This window comes from Triturus cristatus, chromosome 3_1 (genome assembly GCF_964204655.1).
Source record: "Triturus cristatus chromosome 3_1, aTriCri1.1, whole genome shotgun sequence".
Classification (NCBI taxonomy): domain Eukaryota; kingdom Metazoa; phylum Chordata; class Amphibia; order Caudata; family Salamandridae; genus Triturus; species Triturus cristatus.
This window is the reverse complement of record NC_140583.1, coordinates 257,225,672-257,239,114: the sequence shown is the minus strand read 5'-3', so window position 1 is coordinate 257,239,114 and position 13,443 is coordinate 257,225,672. Positions and strand designations below refer to the sequence as shown.

The following is a 13,443-nucleotide window of genomic DNA, read 5'->3' as shown; positions in this document are numbered from 1 at the left end:
CTCATCCTATTTTCCTCTCCAACGTGGAGTTCGCCAGGGTTGCCCACTTTCTCCTCTTCTCTTTATTCTAGCTCTCGAACCCTTTCTCTGCTCTATTCGCAATAATGACTCCATCTCCGGATTTTCTTATGGTGATCAACAACTTAAAATCTCTGCTTATGCAGATGATATACTACTCTTTATCTCTTCTCCCGAAATATCTATTCCTCCGTTACTACAGGCATTTTCTTCCTTCTCCCTTGTTTCCGGCTATAAAATTAATTCAGACAAAACAGAAATTCTCCCTCTTACAAAATGTTGTCTCCCTCACTCTTTTTTCTACCACTGGCTTCACCTGGAATAGCTCAAAAATTAAATATCTTGGTATATGGTTTTCCATCTCCATTGAAACTACTATTAAATAGAATATGTCCGTAGCCCTATTCCGAATTGATAAACTTCTCTCCTCTTGGAACCCCTTGTTCCTTTCTTGGTGGGGTCGGTGAGGTTCAATTAAAATGATGATTGCCCCCATTTTGATTTATACATTCTCTATGCTCCCTATTCATATACCTGCCAACTATTTTAAGCGTATTGACTCCTGCCTTTCTAAATTCCTTTGGAAAAACAAGAAACCTAGAAATTTCCCTATCTTCCCTTCGCAGGACAAAGTCTAATGGAGGTGTGAATTTCCCTGATTTTCGTCTCTATCATAAATCCTTTTCCCTTCGGCAGGCTGCAAAATTGCTTTCTTCTGCTTCCTCCCCCTTCACTCCACTTTGGCTTTCCATTGAACAAACCTTACTCCTACCTTTCTCTCGAAAGGAAGTTGTAGCTTTTTCTGCCAACATCTCGTGCACTTCCCCTCCTCTCTTTAAACACACATGTTCATGTTTAAAGCCTTTGGTACACTCTTCCTCTAATTCTAGAGAGTCCTTCTTAGATTCTCCAATCTGGCATAATTCCCTTATTCTCCTTAACAATAGACCCATTTATTGGAAATCTTGGAGATTGAAAGGCATAATTTGGGTTAAACATCTTTTTAACGGCTTATCTCCCAGTACATTTCCCCAATTTCAATCTCTATTCCATTGTCTCCGTTCCTTTTTTCAGAAATGTACCATTCTTATTTTAATCATCCTTGACATTTATTATTCTCTACCCCCTTCATCGTCTCCTATTGTCCAACACTCCCTCATTACGATACTTCTTTCCCTACCAAAAGCTTCCCTCATTTACAACTATTTTTCAGCCCCCAATCCGGATCGTGCAAAATCCAAATTGGAACTTTCGTGGGAATCTGATCTGGGATGCGAATGGAATATCATTTTCTGGGATAAACTCTGGTCCCGTTCTATAAAGATTTCTCGCTCTGCTTCTCTCACCCAATCTATGTTTTTTCTCTACCATGGGCTCTATCTTACTCCTGCCTCTATTGCTCGTTTGTCTCGTTCTACTAACTCTAACTGTTGGACTTGTGGCTCTTCTAATGCTAATCTTATTCATCTCCTCTTCCTTTGCCCTTCAGTCTCTATCTGGTGGACGTAAGTATGGTCCTTTATCTCTCACATTTTCAAGATCTCTCTTCCCTACTCGGTTTCTCTCCTTTTCTCTGGAAGCCTTTCTGATACCTTAGATCTACTCCCCCACACTCTTGGTCTCTTTGACCTCATGCTTGCTTTAGCTTTCCAACACATCTCTCTCAATTGGAAATCCTTTACAAAACTTTCCATACAATATTGGTGGAATAGTCTTTGCCACTTTCACCGGCTTGACACTGCCTTCGCCTCCTCCTGTGAGCCATTTGTTAACAGAGAACTTTTCTGGTTACCCCTTACTACCTATTTAAGCTACTCTGTTCCAATAAGCAAATCTAGTTTAAATGCTGAAAATTTTAAACCCCCTTGAGTACTTAGTTTCTCTGTCCTCTACTTTTTTACCCTGGTTGGCTTATTATATATACTCAATTAATTCAGAGATGTTCTCACGTTCCCCTTTTTTAATATGCGCTACTCTATTATAGCACTTGTAAGAATTGTTTCCCCTTCTCCTTCACTTTCTCCCTTCCTCCCCTTCTTTCCCTCTTCCGCCCTATAAAAAATGTAAGATAGCTTTTGTTGTTCTAAACATGACTAGCCATATTTACATCTATGTTATATATTACTCATTTTAATTCTATATTGCTAGTCTTTTATATACCCTGTTAATTCTTAAATAAAGCTTTTTAAACTTAAAAGAAAAAACCAAAGCCATGGTCTCTAGACATGCAGCGGCCTGCGCCACTTGAAAAATAGACTTTAAGTATTAGATTAAAACGGCCAGAAGTGGGCAAGACAAGCAAAGGCTCAAGCCTGTCTCCGGCTAACTGTGTGGCTATGGCTCGACTCTTGTCCCAGGGGAACTGGCGGAGTGAAACAGAACCAAGCCAAGCTGAGCAGGAAGTGCATCCCTACTAAAGATTCAGAAGATAACACTAGGCGAATGACAGTTGAGAGCACAACAAGCATTGGCATAGCCAATAGGTCTCGCTTTTGGGACCTTATAAGTATTTAGTTATGCAGCGCAATATCCTTACTGCGACAACACTAACTGTTGCATGGCCAAACACTTATAAGGTCCCAAAGGTGAGACCTATTGGCTATGAGCATGAGGATGTGTGCCACAGGACTTCGAAATGATGCCTTTGTTAAGTCCAGCAGTCATTTTAAGCGTGATGCTGAATGTGTGCCTATACTAAAGTTACAGTGATACAGAGAACTACAGAGTGGTCCTGCACAAGGTACGTAAGACACACATCACTCAAGAGTAAGAGGTTCTAAAGCAATGGACTACAAATGCGTATCTTTAGGATATTAAAAGAGAACCTAATAAAAAATAAACGCCAATGAGCTCCACAATCAGCACATCTTAAACAGTTACACATGTAAGACAATGTGAAAACAAACACAGGCCAGTCCCATAATCAGCATATTTTAATAATTTACAGACAGGGCCGGACTGGCCGTAGCGGGCACCGTGCAATCCCCCGGTGCGCCGCACGGGTGGGGGCCGGTTTTGGGCCCCTGGGGGCCGTTTTTGTTACAGGGCCGTTTTTGCAGCATTGCTGCAAAATGGGCCCTGTAACAAAAACGGCCGAAAACCGGCCCCGGCAAAAGAGCTCGGCGGCACCCCCAACCCCCAGGGGGGGCCGGCCGAGCACTTTGCCAGGGCCGGTTTTGGTTTCCAGTCCGGCCCTGTTTACAGACATATGGAGGCCAGCATCCCAACAATAAGCACAGTTTAAATATGAGACGCTGGATAAAGTACAGGCAGACACCTGACAATGATCAATAAAAATGTATGCATGTCATGATGGGAGCACGCCCACTCTGAAAATTGTTCTAGTAACACTAATTTTAGAGTGTATCTTACCATGCTTTCATTGTCTGTAGTAATGCAGCTTGGTTGCACTGATTGGATGTAGCTTGCTGTACCACTCATACGCTCCACATCTCAACCTCCTTTTGTATTCCAAAACGGCGGTTGCTTGTTTTGCACTGCAGAGGGTCACCAATTCTTTCAAATGGGGCACTGATGCATGTTTTGAAGTAGAGGCTGCATTCAACGCCTCTAGCTGCAAGACTACCCGAGAGAAAACAGCAAGAACTGAAAGACTATATGTGCAGTCATGAGAGGAATGCATTTTGTTTTTAGCTCTGCAAAGGTTATTTTATAGTTGACTGATTACTGCAATGATGAAGCCTTTGCCAGGCTTTTATTAACTGAGACATGTACAGCGGTGTTAATGCTGTTATGTGACTCCATTGGAATGAGACGGCTGAGGCTTTGCCAGGTATTTATGTATTACGGCTTGTGTTGGGGGGGGGGGGGAATTAAGCCCAGCGCCAGCTGAATGGAGCGCAGCATCCAGCTGCCTCTGGCAATTTAAACACAAGAGATGCATCACCTGGCAAGAGAAAGGAGGGACGCTGAGGGAGATGGATTAAGTGAGACAGAGAAAGGGAAGAGAAGGATGGAAGAGCAAGCGTTAGAAAGAGTGGGCAAGCGACGAGAGAGGGGTGGAGGAGCTGAGACGGCAAGAGAACATGGGATGTGTGGGATTAGGGAGGGTGGAGCAGGGCAAGAATGGGCGACCACAGAGCCTGCAGAGGAGAGAGAGGGAACAAACAGAGATAGAGGGGGGCAAGAGAGGGAGAGAGAGAGAGAGAGAGAGGAGGCAATAAGAAAGACTGAGAGGGAACATCTAGAGAGAGGAGGCAAGAAGAGGGAGAGGGGACAAACAGAGAGAGAGAGAGGAGGGAAGAAGAAAGACAGAGGGAGAGGGAAACAGAGCGAGAGGAGGTAACAAGAAAGTCTGAGACGGAGAGGGAACATTCAGAGAAAGACGGAGAGAGGAGGCAAAAAAGAGAGAGAGGGAACATACAGAGAGAGAGGGGGCAACAAAGAGGGAGAGGGAACATACAGAGAGAGAGAGAGGAGGCAAGAAAGAGGGAGAGGGGACATGCAGCGAGAGAGAGTGAAATCGATGGATGGCAATGCGTCCGTGAGACTAGCCCTGTGGTGGGGGAGGGACAGTTGTGAGAGGCGCCATGAGGAAACAATCTCTCGGCATGCTGTGGCGGGGGTGGGTGAGCACATTCCAGGCGGGGGAGCGGACCCTTTGAAGTATGATGCCGAGGCTGTGGCTACACGTGCACGCGCCAGTGGGCTGAAGCGCTTCCCCAAACGGATTGCATGGCGGCACGATGCACGTGATTGTGTGTGTGCTCGCCATGCAATCCACTTTTGGGAGCACTTTGAAATGCCCCTCTTACTAGAGTCTCGCAGAGAGATTGCGTAAATGCAATAGCTAGGCGAGACCTAAAAAGGCGCTTATCTGCTGTGTCTGCAGCTGAGAAGGATCTAACATTACTGAAGAGCAGTCAGAGGCCCCTGTGCTTTGCTGATCAATGTAAACTCAATCATTGGGGTACTGACTCTCTCCCTCTTTACTGCTTTGGAAAGGGGAAGGGATTAAAATAGTCTTCTAGTCTTCCCTTACACATAACTTTGTTCTATTTTCAAGAAAGTGTTTTTGACATTTAATATTTGTTATCATGTCAGATTACATAACACGTAACACTTGTATTACTGACCCTTGTGGACTCATTTTAGGTCATGAAATAAAGACAAAAGTTTGTCTTTTGGTGCTAAAATAGAGTTATTTATCCAGTGGATGAATTACACTCGTATAATAATCAGGAACGTGCTCACATCCAGGCTTCCCTGTTTGACAAAATTCGTGTTGCTCCACATACAACATCACTGGCCATTTAATCAGTGCAGAAAACACACTGACATCTCCTGATTCCACTCGTGAGGGTGTTGTCAGTCCATTGGAGGTGGAAAAAAGCGTTTTTAACAGATTTCCATGAAGTCTTATAATTACGTTTAATACAAGTGTTCAAGGGGAAAAAAACGATTTCTTATCTGATTGTCTTCTAATTTTTACTTGAAGTTTGTCGTAATATTATCATTGTCAATTTTTTGATTGCTAAACGTATGCTTTTAATCTTAGAGCCACGCAGGACCCCTGGCTCTGCTCTGGGTTGCCCTCCATGTGAATGTCTTGGCTCCTCCACCTCTAAAGCGACCGCTCAAGGGGACTTGCAGAGCGCACGCGCCATCGGGAAGATGTGACCCTGGGGTTCCAAGCTCTGTTCGCCTTACAGCTCAGAAGTGTGTTGGCGCCTGTAATCCCTGGACCTTTTCCTCTTTGCACTTTTGAACCTGTCACTCTTCACCCTGTAACAGGGATCCTCATTGTGCGGCCTATGGCTGACCTTTGCATGTGGCCCTCTAGTGAACTGCAGCTCTGGGCTGCTGTTTACTTTACTGAGCACTAACATTCACAAAGATGTTAAACAAACAGGCATGCATTTATTTACGCGTTAACTGACGTAAAGGGAATAACGCACACAATCTATAAAACATTGTGCGAAATATGTAAAAATATGATGAATGGCCAGATTCATAGTTTGGGGGGCGGAGTTTAGTCTGTCAGAGAGAGGGAGGACATCACCTCCATCACCATGACGGGATATTGTTTGCCCGGTGGCGGCCGGCACGGGTCAGGGCGGAGGAGGCAGGAGGAGGAAGGGGAAAGTAAAAATAAATAAAAAAGCATTGGCATAGCCAATAGGTCTCGCCTTTTGGACCTTATAAGTGTTTAGCCGTGCAACAGTTGATATTGTTGCACCTAGGATATTGTGCTGGATAACTAAACACTTATACGGTCCCAAAGGCGAGACCTATTGGCTATGCCAATGCTTGTTTAACAGTGTGGTAAAGGTCTGGCAGTAGAAAGGACAGGCTTAGGGGGGATGGGAGTGTTAGCAAGTAATCGTAAACAAAAGTCTCCGCTGAGCGGAAACAGGAATAAAGGAGGAGGCTTGTGCCACACAGGTGCCGCTAGTCTGTTTCCTGCTGACACTTCTAACCGTAGCATTCTAATGTAACTGTGGGGTAGCAGCGCTATCTGCATGTTTGTACCCCAACCCCAAGTCCGTTTTAGCCCAACTTATAAACACTTTGCAGTAAGATTAAAAATATTGAAAAGTGTCGAAATGCTTCAGATGGGCAAATGTTTTATACGGAAAACCTGAGCTTCGTCTGCAGCCTTTACCTAGACGTGTGTTTGTGTACATTTGAAATGAACCATTAATTATGCTGTCAGTTTGGTAATGTAAATATTTTGATCGTTTACTCATTCTCATGATTACCATATTTAGCGCTTGAAAATGTTCTTGACCTGCAGTGCATTTTCGTGTGCGTTTGTCCGTTCTGCATCTGTTTGGAAGCGATGCAGCCCACTGGATCACATCTGTTCTGAATCTTTCCGGGTGCAGACAGCACCGTTTGATCAATGCAACTTTAAATGCAAACCAGAGCTGGGTCTCGGAGCTCCCAGGATTCCAAAGCAATGCCCATCCTAATATACGGTGGCCTTTAAGGGCGCGCACTGGTATAAATCACACATCTTACACTTCCTGACTCCACACAACATGGGATCAAAGAGCGCCAGGCGTACGAGGCTTCCAAACTACCGGTCCAGAACAGGGTAGGCCGCGCAGCACTATTATTCGCACGCTCCTTGTGACAAAAAATATTATTGTAAACTCGCTAATGCGCACACCTGAGTAAAACAACACAATCTTCTTCAACAGCGGGTTTGTTTCTAGTCCAGCTACATCATGGTGTGCAGAGAGCGTTAAGTCATTTATATAGCTTTGGCAACTGAATTGCAAGAACCACTACAAATAAATGTAAACAAGATAGAAGAGGCAAATGTGTGTAAACAGGCTGGATGACCTCTGAGCACGAAAGGGCCACCCACTGGGATCACAAATGGGGGGGGGGAGGAACAAATGGCAAATCGATGGGGAACGGGAGGAAAAGGAGGTTCACGAGAGGCACAAAATTAGTTTAAGGAAAGGGCGCATCTGGTGGCATGTATGCAATGATGCCATTTTCAGAAATAAAAACGTTTTCTTTAATCGTCCATTCAGGTGCTAAACTAGAGGTGAGGCCTCATGGGAGAGGGTGAGGGTGACAGGCAGAAGGTGGGGGAGTGGTAGAATGGTGATCGGAGGGAGGATAACTAAAGTAAAGGAAAAAAAAGATTTTATAGAAAGCCTGAAAGCCTGAAGCACTTGCTGAAAATACACAGCCTGCGAGTGGTCTGCACGTAAGAGAGAGGGGGAGCAGGAGGTGAGCCTGCGAGTGGTGCGCGCGCTTTGGGGAGCAGTCTGCTCATTTACAAGTACTGCACTCATGCTTGTGGCACGCCGCTGCTCGCTCCCACAAGGTGGATGCCGCCACAGCTGAATGCCCTCCTATGCAGCGCCTGCGCGCTGCAGCACCTGCGTAGGCGAGACCTAAAAATCACTTACCTTATCGCTTCGTCCCGCGTCTCTGCTCCGTCGGACTCGAGCCAGGAACAGGAGCCAGGAAGTAGACCCAGGCTCCCCTGACCCATCACAATGCTGCAATGCAGCATTGTGATTGGTCTGAGCGCCATAGTTGGTGCTCAGACGGGGACTGGGGCCTGTGCATATTCTCCACGCAGTCTGTAATGCAGTCTGCGCGGAGAACATGCAAAGTGCGCATGACTGTTCGGCCTGTACCAGAGGGCCAGCCAAGCATTCATGCGCACTTGGAGTTGGCAAATAACTCCTCCACTGCCCTTCTCTGAGAGTAGAGCAGCCCGCCCACAAAGCAGCTGGAAACAATAAAATTATAATAACTGAGTTATTATCATTTCATTTTTCCTTTAGTCACACTGCTTAAAAGCAGTGAGGCGATGCTCCTCTACCTTAGCAGAAGAGCCGCCACTGTGTTTGCCAAATGTAGCGATGAACTCCAGCCCATCAGTCATCTCTGTACATTTAAAGGAATCACCGTCATGGAGAATACTATCAATACAGGGCCAGCTTTAGCCCGTGTGGCACCCAGTGCGACAATCTTTGTTGACACCATCCCAAAACATCCTTCCCCACAAATTCCCTTACTAGCACGCTACGCCGGTGCCCTTCATCTCTTCATGGGCTCTCAAATGTATTTAAATTTTTTTATAGTGCTAGTCATACCAGCGTAGAGTGTCAAAGCACTTCACATCACACATAATACAGAGCCAACTATTCATATGTGTGTACACCAGTCTATAGAAAGTGTTACATAAAACAATGAGGATTACAAGGTTTAGGAATCACATGCCACTGATACTAGTAGGAAGTATATTTTGAGAGTGTCTGATCTGGAGAAGTACAAACACATAATTTAAAATATACCACAGAAGTTAGCTTTACTAATAAGAATGTATTTCTAACCAAATTAACCTTTTTGGGAAATCAGGATAATATAAGATTGGGGAAAAAAACATAACGTTCTAATTATCATGCAGTTTGCATGCAGCTCTTTGATGACAGTTTATAGGTCACTTTGCTATATTAGGGTTATAACTTATGAACTGCAAGCAACAAAAGGATCTCTGTGACAAAAGCAGTTACCCACTGAGCAATCTACATAAAAGAAAGTTTGTTGATTTGTATGGTACTTGTTCTTTGCAGCCGGCATCTTCCCCCTCTGTGCTACTTTAGCATGAGTGGAAACTGCCACTAGGCAAAGCTCCGATCTCTCTCCAGCAGGAACATTAGTCACCAGAGCTATCATGACATTTTTATTGTTGCCTAAACATTTCTGGACACACAAGGAACTCTGCAGCAGGTACTTTTTAATCTCTGTTATTTCTAAACACTGCATCCCCCAAGGTCAGCGCCAGGTGCGGCTGCACTGGTCACACCGCCCTAGAGCCGGCCCTGCTTCAATGTACAAAAGATTTGGCGAACAGCCACCCTTGGTATTAACAACCGTCCACCAAACTTTGTACTTGTTTTTTTAAGAAAACAACTCCCAAATTGAGAGTTTGTTTCTGAAAAAGAAAAAAACTAATACCCTCTGCACCCTGGGAATTTCCTCTGAGGAAGTGGAGGTCATTATTTATTTTTTCCTGTCCTCCTCCACCAAGTTTTTCCTGGTGGTGGATGTCAGGAAGAAAAAAGATATTACACCCTCCTCCCTAAATAGATTGGGTGGTGTAATGTCTTGCCTCCGTCGGCCCCTACTCTGCCAGGCCTTCAGACCAATCATTCCATTGACAACACAGTTTCTATCAACAGAATACTTAAGGTCCACCTTTCTGTAAATAAAGGAGGGTTGGGGTGGCAAGCTACTCTGTTGCATCTGCGATGTAGTGCTCTGTCTGCCAAATTCTGAATCATGCCTAAAGCCTCTTCCAAATTCAAAAACATGTATTTCTCTAATAAACGGAAGTATTTCACCTTAAATTGCAGATTATATTGCCGTGTAGTTCCTAGAAATCCCCAGGACCTGTGTGTTTTGGATGACCTAAACTGAGGGCTTTGTGTCCAAACCGACTCTGGACACCCCCACAGGATACGTCAGCCATTAGACCAGCTAGCTCTACAGTACCACTACCACTCCCCTGTATCCTACAGTGGTGTTGGTAGTTTTTGGCAACCACTGAACATGACAACCCTGATTCCTCAGTTGTTTATGTTATCACTTCCCCCACCACACACACCTTTACAGACAGTCCTTCGTTCACTCATTGCCTCTTCCAGTCCATCATTCTGCATCATGTACTTCTTTCTTGATGTGCTTCTTCCTGCGGCATGTCATTCCTTATTTCCTTCTTACATACGTTAACTTCTTACTTCATGCTGCCTTTTATTGTTTCATGCAGCCTGGGCCTTTCCTGCAGTCATCACTACATTCATTAATTTCTCATTGATTCCATTCTTGGATGCGCTAATCGATATAGAGCACGTCTTCCCTCATGTGTACACGTGTGCCTTCTCCGAGACATTCACCCTTTTAACATTCACCAATCTTAATGCTTTGGTTTGTGTATGCTTCCATCATTAGTGCATTTATTGGTGTATTAAACCCTTCCGTCCTTGCTTCTTAATGTCTTCCTGAAGGTGTTCACCCCTTCAGCAGTTCTTTCATCGTGTACCCCTTCCTCTATGCATTCACACCTTCCTCAAGTTAATTCTTTCATTGCAAACATTTCCTCGTTTGTTTTACATATAAACTCACTTATTTCACATATTCTTAACTTCATCTGCGTTATCACACCAGTGTTTCTACATTCATTATCTTCCATTGTAATTTTACATGAATGTGTTTAATAAGGTTTTTTCATTCAGTCACTCCTCTCTTTACATTCCATTAGTTTTGCGTCGATGCTCCTTTGTCATTGCATCCATGTTGGGTGGTGTTCTTGGGGTCAAATAGGATGCCTTGGGGCTTGTTCCCTGCATATGCCGCTTGTTTTCCGGCTGTCAATCATCCCATTCCTTATGATGTTACCCGCACTGGCAAATTAACTCGTGTGTGCATGCATTGTGAGGCTATCCATTACAGTGGTCATCCGTAAGAGGAATCTAAGGCTGATAAACATGGCGCACGGTTCGTGGTAAGCAAGCACGGGCTAGCACCTGATATGAGGGTCTCGTAAACAATTTGGGCTAAAGTGCTGCATAGACTGCTGTTTCTTAAAAAACACACACCACATATATCGCAGCTTAGACGTGGAACAAATTCCCAGTCAGCATCAGACGCTCCCCTAACCTGCACATCTTCAGGAAGGACCTCAAGACCTTGCTCTTCGACTGAGCCAGAGCCGAAGCTGCCTACCTCCCCCCCCCCCCCAGCGCCTTAAGACCCAAGGGAAGGATGGGATACATCTTTTGCTGAGCAGTAGGGATTACTAGTCGAATGTGATAATTTGTTGAGCTACATGTGGCTAATTTTAGTACCTAACATGTTCAACTTTTTTGTTCAGATTTCGTGGGAAGTGGAGGCTACTTGTTTCTAAACCTCAGCAAAGATTGGTATTTAAAGTAATCTAAGGGAGCATTCTTCAGAGGGGATAAGATACTGAAAGTGCTGTTGTGTGGCACCCACTGACGAGTTGTGAAATGTCGCTCCTTTCCATTGTCACCTTTGTACCCCCAGGTGTGGCCATTTGCTTATCTTGCATAATCTACCATGCTGATGACAAAAACAGTGAGAAGCACCTCCCCACATCCCCTTATGGTGGTCAGGCTCGCTTGATAGGCTCACTCACCACTGGGCACTGACACCAAACTTTTACACCTCACCACTTTCAAATGTCACCAACCGCCACTGGTGGCCTAAGATTCTATTTTTTTCCAATTCAATGATCAAGTTACTTGCTTTGTATACTTAGCTTGCCAAAGGAAATGACAGCAAGCAAAGAAGGCTTACCAAGGTGTGTAATAGAAGCATAACATTTCAGATATAGCATAACACACTGGTCTGGCTGCTGATCAGGACTTATGGGCTGCTGTACAGGATCTGAACTACTTGTTTATCTACTTGAATAAAACTACTTGAACTACATCTCCCAGCGTGGACTACGTTACTACATTAATTTTGGCAATGAGTTGGAGACATCCCCACGCTCTACTGTTGATCAGAAGGACACTGAAGATAACTTTAAGCTTTACTCAACATGATGGGAAGAAGTTTCTCAATCTACATGCACAAGCAAAACACAGGAGCAACAATCAACATGTGCAGACAACCCACAGTAGCAACAAGTTGGTGTCACACCAGGACACTCTCACAGCGCAAGTTGATTTCCAGGAAGACGTTTTGAAACACATGAAGCAACATGGGAACCTTGCAGCCTCCCCGGTGTCCATCGCATCGGACAGCCCCAGCTCAAGCATGCTGTACTCCTTCTCACATGGCCACATCAACAAGAACTGCACTTTCAAGTAAAGTAAGCCTCTATTCCTATTTCATGGACGCTGCGAATAGTGTATTTCACATGTACATTTTATCTGCAACAAGCCTTACAAACTTTTCAAGTGTGCGCTACATGCGAGGTGCCTGTACAATGTGTTTGCGTGCCCCTGGCAACCTGCACCTGGAGACCCTTGATATCTACAACCTGATTCCTTCCTGTACTGAAGTAGAGGTCCCTACACACTGGGACTTGCACAGAGACGCGCATGAAGGTGCACAAAGAGATTTACATGGACTTTTTGATCCCAATTACAAGCTGCAGGGTTTGTCTTTACTAGCAGTGGCTGGCAGTATGGTACCAAATATGAAGACGTGCTCTGTGCCACACAGCAGCGGTGTCTTTCAAGCCCCTGGGGGCAGAGAGTGGTGAGACATTGTTTGTCTTTGATTTTTGGACCTGGCTGAGACCTCATGTCTGCGGCGTTACCTAACCGCCGTTTAAAAAAAAACAAAAATGCCCTCGCTTACCTGTGTTTAGCTTCTTGGTCGTGTGCAGTCTCTTCTGCGACGTGCCCCACGTCAACTTCAGAATCTTCACTGTGACGAAAGACATGATTTCTTCAGCTACTTTGATGCTTTCAGATGTTTTGGGGCACGCTGATGCCTGGAGCCATCTGGTGCAACGTACGCAGCGTGCCGCCATCTTGAAGTTGGCTGTGTATGCTGTTTTACGTATTTACTCTGCATCATTTTGCCAACCGCGCTGCTGTTTCAATAAAGTTCATTTGTAAACTGTTTGAGTCCGGGCACGTAGCGGTTTCGAGATCGCCTTCACAACATGTCTTCTGTCTGTTTGGAGTGTAGACATCTTGCGACCCCAGGTGTCACGAATAGGCCCTGCACTACAAGGACAAGCCACGTCCCATGCTGCTTATATCAGCTGCTCTGCTTGTCAAGGGTATTGGTTGGGTAAGGCCACATTGACCCTGTCATTCCTTTGGATTTAGTCGCAAAACGCTAGTTATTGTTGCGACGTGCGAAGGTTTCAGGACACCCTGAGTGCGCCTGTCTAGACTCTGTATTATTTCCAATTTGGAGTATGGGGAGTAGCTGCCTGTGCACTAT

General features: G+C 44.9%; 1 long non-coding RNA gene across 1 annotated transcript in view; it reads right to left on the bottom strand.

Annotated features, from left to right (window-relative positions):
* LOC146860058 (uncharacterized) overlaps positions 1–12,982 on the bottom strand; it is a 51,961-nt gene extending 38,979 nt beyond the window's left edge. Inside the window, exon 1 of the long non-coding RNA XR_014979089.1 lies at positions 12,847–12,982. This is a non-coding gene — a long non-coding RNA (uncharacterized LOC146860058). The remainder of the gene's footprint in view (positions 1–12,846) is intronic.
* Between the last annotated feature and the right edge of the window lie 461 nt (positions 12,983–13,443).